Below are 8,426 nucleotides of genomic sequence, written 5' to 3'. Positions count from 1 at the left end.
CCTCCCCGCGCATTTCCCTGTGTGATCTGCTCTGTGACCCCCCCGTGAGCAGGGGTTGGACTGGGGGTCTGCAGAGGCCCCTTCAGCCCCACCAGGCTGGGATTCTGTGGCTCTGTGACTCTGCCCTGCGGTTCCCCAGCACCCCCAGGATGTTCCACAGCCCACAGGCAACTGCAGCTTTTCCTTTTCGGGCCGATTTCTGAAAAACCCCTGGCTCTTGTGCTGGGCTTCACCTCCCGTCCGGGTACCCCGGGGTGACAGCGGGGCCTCTCCGGTGCCTTCCGCGGGCTCTGCCCGGTCGGAGCAGCAAGGCCGGCGATGGGGAGGGGTTCCCGGGGAGGGCAGAGCCCGTCCCGCGGGGCTGCGGGGACGTTTCTAGGCAGGCTCCGCGCTAAACAGCCCCGTTGCTAGGGCAGGGGGGCATTCCCAGCCCGGCGCTGCGGTAGACAGACCCGTTGCTACGGCTGCGGGGCCTTCCAGGCCGGACTCCGCGCGGCGCGGCCCCCGTCGCTATGGGAACGGGGCCCTTCCAGTGCGGGCGGCGCGCAGCATGGCGGTGCCCCTGCCGAGCGCGGCGCTGAGCGGCGTCCGGAGCGGGCGGGCGTTCGGCACGGCCGGTGAGTCCCGGGCCGAGGAGCCCCGGTTCCCCTGCGCGGGCAGCGGGAGCCGCTTGGGGCGTGGCGGGGAGAGCGCTCGGGCGGCTGAATTGCTGGCGTGGCCGGCTCGGGGAGGCGGGGGTGGCTCCGGCTCTTCCCGGGCTCTCTCGGCCTCGTCTCTTGCGCTCTGGAGAAAGCGGGAACTCTCTGGCAGCGAAGAGGTGGAGTGAACAGCAGAGGCAATGCCGCTGTTCGGCGGCATTCTTTATTTCATCAGCGCTGGGCAGCACTGGTAGACGCTTGCAGCTGGGCAGGAACAAGCCCAGGTTCCAGTCTAAGCTGGGGAAGGACCTGTTGGAGAGCAGCGAAGGGGAAAGGGACCTGGGGGTCCTGGGGACAGCAGGGTGACCATGAGCCAGCACTGGGCCCTTGTGGCCAGGAAGCCAATGGTACCTGGGGTGGGTTAGAAGGGGGTGCTCAGTGGGTCAGAGAGGTTCTCCTGCCCCTCTTCTCTGCTCTGGGGAGACCACACCTGGAATATTGTGTCCAGTTGTGGCCCCTCAGTTCCAGAAGGACAGGGAACTGCTGCAGAGAGTCCAGCGCAGCCACCAAGATGCTGAAGGGAGTGGAGCATCTCCCATGTGAGGAAAGGCTGAGGGAGCTGGGGCTCTGGAGCTGGAGAAGAGGAGACTGAGGGGGGACTCATTCCTGGGGATCAATATGGAAAGGGGGGTGTCCCAGAGGCACCCCAGGTTCGTTTAAGGGACAACAGGGTCCAAAACAACTTCTGTTAAACTGGTGAGAAACAGGGTTTTAGCATCCAAAAGTGACTTGAATACAGGTTCGGATACCAGTTGAGGAAAATTATGAAGGGGCAGCAACCAATACGACAGGCGGTGCACAGAGTGCATGCACGTGGCTTCACCAAAACAGTGCCGGAGCCATCCCTGAGTCCGGGAGGAGTCCGCACTTGCCTGAACACGGTGTGGGGTTATTTTGAAGAGATACACGTACTGTAGTGAGTACGGAAAGTGCACACTCGCGATTCTGCGAGGGTAAATTTATAATACACTCGCAATCCTGCGATGGGCAGTTTCACTCACACCCGCGGCGGCAAGGCAGCGGAGTCTCCATCCCGGGGGGGCTCTCGGCGGCAGCATCTCGCTCGTGCTGCGAGAGACCCGCGACAAATGGGCGGAGTCTTGACGAGAGTCCCATTTTTTATTGGCTGATCACATCTGACTGTGGGCATTCCAGAAGCTTCTCTGCACCCCCACTCTGGCTGTGGGTGCCCCTGAAGCCTCCAAACATCCCCCACACTGGCTGCGGGCGCCCAGCGGCTCCCTGGCACCTCGGCGCTCCCTTCTCCTAACGGCCCTGGCCAGGGGCTCTGGGGCCAAACAAAAGAAGCTGTAGCAGAGAGAGAGGGAGATGTGTCTACTCCTTCCATGATGAAGGAGGGAGGGGGAGAGAGGGGGGTTTGCACCCTGCCACACCCACTGTCCTGTCCTGTACCCCACTATACTGCCCCTTCACCCTGCACACCCCCTCCCTACCCCCCTGCACCCCAATGTCCTCCACGTGGTGCTGGTGGATGGATCCAGCTCAGCACAGGGTGAGGTGCCCGACTACTCTTCCTGGGCCCCCCCCAAATCCTGCTGTGAACCAGCAGGTCCCAGTACAGCCCAGCACCGCTGTGCCTGCCCAGGGGGTTGCAGCCAGTGGGGGGTACCCAGGAGTGGGTGCTGACAGTTTGGGGGAGCACCCACCTGGCCCCAGCCCAGGGCAGCGTGTTGGGGTGATCCTGGGTCCCCACACCATGACACCCAGCAGCAGCCACTACATGTGTGTCACAGGGCTGTGCTTGTCCCCCTGTCCCCTGCAGGGCTGGGGACACACACACATACCCAAGCACCTCAGAGCCCCCACCACCCCCTCCCACAGGCATCCCCACTCTGATGCCTTCATCACCCTGAGCATCCTCACCTGCACCCCCATGCTCCTGGACACCAATTTAAGCCCAGCAGCCCCAGTGCTGGGATGTGTTGTGCTCAGCTCTGTTCCCTGTGCCCACTTTGGGGGTTTCCTGCGTTATCTGCCCCCACTTAGGTGTTTTATTTCCCCCTGATGGATGCTGGATGTGCAGTGGGACCTGCTGCTGTTGCCATGGTCCCCCTTTGCTGCCCAGGGTGGGGGTGCTGGGACCACCTGCAGCCCCAGCTCATTTGGGGGGTGATGACTGGCAAACCAGCCTTCCCCCCACCCTGGGGGCACCCATTCTGCCCCCCTCTCTGTGCACTCTAGGTTCTCCCCATCCCTCTTCCCCTCTGCATCCTCTCTCCAGTTCCTCTGATCCCAAATATCACAGCTCCTGTGCTTCCCCCTCACACCCCCCATGCCCCAGATTCTTTCCTGGGTCTCCCCGATTCCTCTTTACCCCTCCAAATCCCCTCCAGCTCCGTTGCCCTCCGCAGGACTTTGCTCCTGTCCCCTGCTCAATCACCTCTATCCCCACCGAGCACCTTCAGCTTGGCTCTGGTCCCTGCATGCTCACTCCCACCCTGTGTGACACCCCCTGCACCATCCCATCCCTTTCCCCCTCCCCATATACACTTGGATCCTCTCTGAACCCGTCTCCAAGACCCTCCCTGGGTTTCTGTGCCCCCTGCTCTGCTCCAAGCTCCTCTGGGGCCACCCAGACCCCTCTGTCCCTTCCTCTGCTCCCCGTGCAGCAGAGCGGCCTGCGACCTCGGGCAGGATGTGCTCCCCGTGTTCCCCCTGGATGGGACCCTGCCCCACGGTCTCACAGCGAATAGAGCCTGGAAAGAGGCTTTGCTGTCATCCGCTCTGGGTCGCCCATGGCGTGGCTGGGCTGGGACAAGCACCAGCCGCCTCCTTCCCCAGGGGAGCTGGAGCTGGTCACATCGTTGTGCAGGTTTTGGCAGTCGTTCTCCTTGCTGGTGTTCTTCAGATGACCTGAATCCCAGAGCACAAAATCTTTCCCATTGAGATTTCTCCCAAACAGGCACGGGTGTCAGAGCCGGCGAGCTCCAGAGTGAGCGCTGTGCTGTCCCCGCGCTGTCCTTTGTCCCTGCGTGAGCAGTGAAAGCCTGGCAGCTGTGTGGGGGTGTTATTTTTCTCTGCTAAAGTGGCTGAAGCATTTCAAAGGGTTTCCCCAGGTGTTCTTGGCAGAGAGCTAAAGCCAGGCACATTTCCCTGGCCTCTGCATCACCCAAGACACTTCAGTTCTGCTTTTCCACCAAGCTGAGTGGTGTCGTCGATGCGCTGGAGGGAAGGGGTGGCATCCAGAGGGACCTGGACAGGCTGGGGGGTCCATGTGAACCTCATGAAATTCAACCAGGCCAAGTGCAAGGTCCTGCACCTGGGTCAGGGCAATACCCAGTACCAGCACAGACTGGGGGAGGATGGATGGATGGATGGATGGATGGATGGATGGATGGATGGATGGATGGATAGCAACCCTGTGGAGAAGGGCTGGTGGGTGACAAAAGGGACATAAGATGGCAATGTGCACTCGCACCCAGAAAGCCAAGTGTCTCCTGGGCCACATCACCAGCAGGTGGAGGGAGGGGATGCTCCCCCTCTGCTCTGCTCTCCTGGGGCTCCCCAGAGAACCGAGTCCAACTCTGGGTTGTCTGGCACAAGACAGACATGGACCCCAGGGGCTCTGTCCCTCTGTCACCAGTGCTGCCTCAGTCCCACCCTGCTCCCTCCAGCATTTTAGAACGATGCTAAAACCCAACCTGTGGCTGGTGATGCCAACCCAGGCGATGTGTGGGTCAAAAATCACCATCACATATATTAACCCTCCTAAAACCAACATGGAAATGGCAGATGTTTGTGCCTCCTTGTGTGGATGCAGCTCTGGCTGCCTCGTCCCGCATCCCACCCTTGCAGCTCCAGGACAGACCCCACACTGGTGGCCCTGCCTGCATCTCCCGTCCCAGAACAGCCAAAGGAGCCCCTTGTTTTGGCCTCCAACTGGCTGATTTAGCCTGGTTCCCTTTCTCCATGAAGGATAAAACGCGGTGCTGAGGCTCCGGTGTCAGTCCCAGCCTGTGCCTACCCTTCGTTGTGTGTCATTTCATGTGATTTTGATCACATCCTTGAAAACAAAAAGAACCTCCAACCCACTCAATCTCAGCCCTCCCAAGGCAGAGATATTTCCGCGTGGTGAACGCTCCCATGCAAATTCTCCCATGTCCTATTTTAGGTTTCTCGCCGGCACCGGCTGCAGACAACTGCGCTGGAGCTCCTGTCAAGCCTTAGACAAGGGTCTCAGGGATATGGGTCAGTGCCAGGGGTGGGTTATGGTTGGGTTCCATGATCTTGAGGGTCTTTTCCAACCAAAATGATTAATGAGTTTTTAGGGTTTATCCCAAATGATGGGAACCCCCGGTTCCAGCTCTGCTCTTTACCACATACCTTTTAGAGGCTGAAGAGGAAGGAGACGCAACACCTCAGCATACGGGGGGTCTTCCCCAAAGCTTCCCAGTGTCCCTTCTGTCTCCTCTGCACATCAGGGCAGGGCACAAGGGACAAAGTACCACCAGCACGCTCTGAAAGGTCATCATTTCTACCAACTGCAACCTGATCTGGGTGAAGATGTCCCTGCTCATGGCAGAGGTTGGACTGCATGAACTGTGAAGGTCCCTTCCAACCCAAACTGTTCTGTGAGTCTGATGGCTGCACTCCAGTGGCGGGGATTCAGTTCAGGAGGGACCCAGGTTTTCAGGAATGCGGACCCAGGAGTTTGGGAGAGAGGACCCAGGAGTCCGGGAAAGGGACCCAGGAGTTCAGGCGGGGATTCAGGTCAGGAGGGACCCAGGAGTTCGGGAAAGGGACCCAGGAGTTCGGGAGAGAGGACCCAGGAGTTCAGGTGGGGATTTAGTTCAGGAGGGACCCAGGAGTTGGGGAGGGACCCAGGAATTTGGGAAAGGGACCCAGGAGTCCTGGAGAGGGGACCCAGGAGTTCGGGAAAGGGGACCCAGGGGTACCCCTAAGGACCCAGTAGTTGGGGGGGGACCCAGGAGTGCCCCAAGGGACCCAGGAGTTCGGGAGAGAGGACCCAGGCGTCCGGGCGATCCCGCTGCGTGGCCACGCCCCCTCCCATCACCCCGCCCCCCTCTCATTGGCCCCGCCCCCTCCGCCTCTGCACCACGCGGCCTCCCCGGAGCCGAGCGGGCTCCGTCCCTCTTCTCTCCCCCCGCCCCCCCTGTGCTCCGGGTGCCGAGTTCGAATCCCCCCGCAGCCGCCTCCTCCCCCCGCTCCCTCGGTGTGCGGGGCCTTGCGGGAGCGCTGCGTGCGGGGCAACGCGGGGCGGGAGCCCCCGGCGCCCCCGGGATGCGTGAGGGCGGCCGGCAGGGCCTGCGGCTGGGAGGAATCAACCTGACAAGAGGTTTTGTTCCATGGAACAGGACAGGATGGGTCTTCCCTGAATATCGCTGGATCTCTTACAGTTGGATTAATATTAGGATGGCAACCAGCCCTGTAGCCATAGAACTCTTGTAATCAGTAACCAAACTCTGTTCTTAAAGCTGACATAGATTTATGGTATATTCTTACAAGGCAGGTAACTGTAACCGAGCCTTATTCTTAAGGTGGACATAGATTTACGATATATTCTTTTAAAGTTGGTACCGTAGAAAATAACTGATAATTGTAGCATCTTTTAGATAGGAAGTTTGTGTTATTACAGGTGTGGAATATTCTAATGGTTGTCAGGGGTGTAATGAATATGTATGTGACCGACTTGTATAATAAGGTATGGTCTGAATCAGCTGTTGGAAGCTTTGGGTGCGAACCCCTGGTTTCCCAGCGCTGGAATAAAGCACCGCATGGAACTGTGCCCGTGGTTCTGTGTCCTGATTGCTGACATTAGCACAAATCACAACTGCATTTTTCACATCCTCCTCCTCCTCCTCCTCCTCCTCCTCCCGATCCTGTCCGGGATGTGCAGCTGCAGCAGGCTCAGTGCCAGGGCCACAAGGTGCAGGGGCACCAAGAGCGGGGCCGCAGCCGAGCGGGTCCAGCAGAGCCTTGGGGAGGGCTGCCCTTGGAGCAGGGCCGGAGCTCCAGCCCTCTCCCTGCAGGCCTTTCCCTGCCCCCCCAGCGCTCACCCACTGCCCAGCGCAGCCTCACAGCCACCAAGGAAACACCCACAGCGTGAGACCCAGCGGTTTGCAGGGGGGGCTTTACTGATGGGGGCAAGAGCTGGTGCCAGCAGCCTGGCCGGCACTGGCGCTCGTCACGCCGGAGAAGGCTCTTGCTGGGCGTCTCTCTCGCGAGCCTCAGCGCCTGAGACGGTCTCCTGGCACTGGCCGACGTGGAGCAGATCCGCTCTCCAGAGCTGCGGAGTTGAGTACAAAGCTCTGCAGTCTTGTATGCACAGAGGTGCAGAGCAACAAGTCTGGTCAGGACACCTGTGGTGGGATCTGCTGCTGTCTGGAGAGAGCAGGTCCAGGTCCCTGGGGTGCAGTCCCACCCTGCTGCTCTCCGTGCCCCCAGGGCTGTCAGGAAAACACCCTCTTTGCCCAGCTCTGGCCTGAAGCTGGCCCACACCCCCTTTTTCAGAGGCGAGCACTCCAAAAGGCAAACACTCAACTGGGAATGCTCTTTCCCCAGTTGTTTTTCACGGCCTGCGGTACCTGGGCCTCCCATTGCTCTGGCTCTTTTTTCCAGGCCTTTGGCGGTGCCACTGCTGCGCTTCTGCTCTATCTTGCTGCACAAGGACTCCCAGAGCTTGCGTGTTTCCTCCTCCGTGCACGCGCGGGGCTGCGCCTGCAGGACCACGGCAATGCAGCAGCAGGCAGTGTTGGTGTCCCTGGCAGGGGCTGGGGGGATTTCAGCGCCCCCCCTCCCTCCTGCCCCTTCTTTTCAGCCTCTCCATCAGCCCTGCTTTGCTCACGGTCCCGACTGCAGAGCCTTTCTGCAACGACCCCTGAGCCAAGGGAGCGCGGGGCTGAAAGCAACCCGGCTGCTTGCTGTCCCAGACCAGCCTGGCCGCACCGTTGCGCCGTCGCCATTACAAACGCCACCACATCAACCTTGGGGACGTACCGGTCCTGCCCTCCTCTCCCCCGCCTTGGCAGGGGGTGCAGCCTGGGGTGCAGCTTCCCGCAGGTGTTGGCTGCTGCCTGCCTCTTTCCCCGACCGTTCCCAGCGCAGCACGGCCAGCTCGCTGCAGACACACAGCGGGAGGAGGTGGTGTGAGCACAGGAGCGCGCTCCAGCCGGGCTCCCAGCTGGGCGCCAGCCGCGGCCGCAGGAGCGGCTCTGCCGAGAGGCCGGTGCCAGGAGAAGCGGCTCTCTCCCGCGGGGCTGCGGGGAGCAGGAGGAAGGGACTGCGGGAGAGGAAGCGCTGCCCGTGTCCGGAGAGATTTACCACTGGAGCTTGTCCTGCAGATCCAGCTGCTCATCCCTCTCCCCTCTCCTCTTGCGGGCCACCTGCCCCAGGATGCAGGTCACCACCTCCCGCAGGGCCCGGTCTGTCCGTGGGGAAAGGCTCCTGCAACAGCAAGGACAAAGTCTCCCTGACTCTGCAGCTGGGACCGTCCTGCCTCTTCCCACACTCAGCCCCACAGCTATGCGGCCCCGTTCTGCCCCACAGCCCCCTGGAGGCAGGAGGGGTTTCAAGCCCCTGCTCTGGCCCCTGCCGTGGGGTCTAACCCAGCCCGTTCCCGTGGCTGCAGAAATCCCCGGGCGCCCTGTGCAGCCCCGTGGCTCGGGGGTTGGCTCCCTGTACCCACCACCTCTGGCTCTCCCCCCACGGCCCCAGGGCTCGGCTGGAGCGGGCACACTCGTACCGCTT

The 8,426-nt window shown here is 61.1% G+C and overlaps 1 long non-coding RNA gene across 2 annotated transcripts; it reads left to right on the top strand.

Annotated features, from left to right (window-relative positions):
- The first annotated feature begins 503 nt into the window (after positions 1-503).
- On the top strand, positions 504-6,465 carry LOC139826779 (uncharacterized). 2 transcript variants are annotated; one of them, XR_011736916.1, is made up of 3 exons: positions 504-617; positions 5,050-5,290; positions 6,035-6,465. It is a non-coding gene; the product is annotated as an uncharacterized lncRNA (long non-coding RNA). The 2 variants fall into 2 exon arrangements; XR_011736917.1 differs by having other exon boundaries at positions 507-617; positions 4,831-5,290.
- Positions 6,466-8,426: the final 1,961 nt, after the last annotated feature.

Source organism: Patagioenas fasciata, unplaced genomic scaffold (genome assembly GCF_037038585.1).
Source record: "Patagioenas fasciata isolate bPatFas1 unplaced genomic scaffold, bPatFas1.hap1 Unplaced_17, whole genome shotgun sequence".
Taxonomy (NCBI): Eukaryota; Metazoa; Chordata; class Aves; order Columbiformes; family Columbidae; genus Patagioenas; species Patagioenas fasciata.
Note: the sequence above shows the minus strand (reverse complement) of the source record. Positions and strands in the feature narration are given on the sequence as shown.